A 1,105-nucleotide genomic window follows, 5' to 3' on the forward strand; every position below is an offset into this window, starting at 1 on the left:
GTTAAATTGGGYTCCGCTATTGCAAATCTCCTCATGGACCAACTGATGCCTAATGAAGATAATCCACCTTCCCCCCATCACTGTGCCATGCTGCACTTCCCCTTGTACAAGTGTTAGTAAGGCCATGTGGCAAATGAGACTGAGGAACTGATTCAAGTTAAATCAGAACAGCAGTGGCAGCTAGTGGCAGCCTGAAAGTAATCTTTAATTGTCAAGGGTTTTTAAAAACAAGCAGATCACTAAAGAGAAAACATGTATGTAATTCAAAGTAGATCTTAACAGACCTTCTCCTGAAAGGACTTGGATTGGAGCTCTCCTGATTTCTAGCTAAAGAGAGCTGGAAGACAGTAACTGGTAGGGTGGAGACAGAGAGACAAATGATCATCAGCAGGCATTAGTACCTGGATCGTGTAAGCGTCTCTGGGAGTGCTSAGGACAGAAKAAGGGYTGTGGAAAGATTTTCTAGTGCAACAGAAGTGCAAACTGTCAGGGCTATAAACATGATCTCACCCGGGGCAAAGATGTATGCAAACAGGTCCAGGAGTAATCTGTATCAGGCTCCCGGAGGTGTTGGTGCTCACTGACATGAAGACAGCCCTGATGGAGGGCCAGCATCCTCTATGCTGGTGCAGCCTGCCTTGTGGCAGGGTTGATTTGGGCTCTCAGCAAGCATCAGGAAACAAGCCCCTGTGTTTCAGAGGACATCCCCTTATTTGCGCAGCTCCGGGGCCACCGTGTGGTTCTCCCAGTTCTTAGGATCACAGGATAATTCAGATTATAAGGGATCTCAGGAGGTCTCTAGTCCAATCTCCTGCTCAAAGCAGGGTTGGCCACAAAGTCAGGCCAGGTTATTCAGGGCTTTATCCAGCCTGGTCTCAAAGGCCTCCAAGGATGGAGATGGCACAACCTCTCTCGACAACCTGATCCACTGCTTGAATGACCTCCTGGTTTAAAAGTTTCTCCTTCTATTCTATGCCCCTTGGCTCTTGCCTTCCCACTGTGTGTGAGCCTGACTTCATCTCATTGACAACCTCCCTATGGTTACTGGAAGGCTGCTGTTAGGTCCTCCCAAAGCCGTCTCTTCTTCCGGCTGAAAAAAACCCAG

Source organism: Apteryx rowi, unplaced genomic scaffold (assembly GCF_003343035.1).
Source record: "Apteryx rowi isolate R43461 unplaced genomic scaffold, aptRow1 scaffold_1709, whole genome shotgun sequence".
Taxonomy (NCBI): Eukaryota; Metazoa; Chordata; class Aves; order Apterygiformes; family Apterygidae; genus Apteryx; species Apteryx rowi.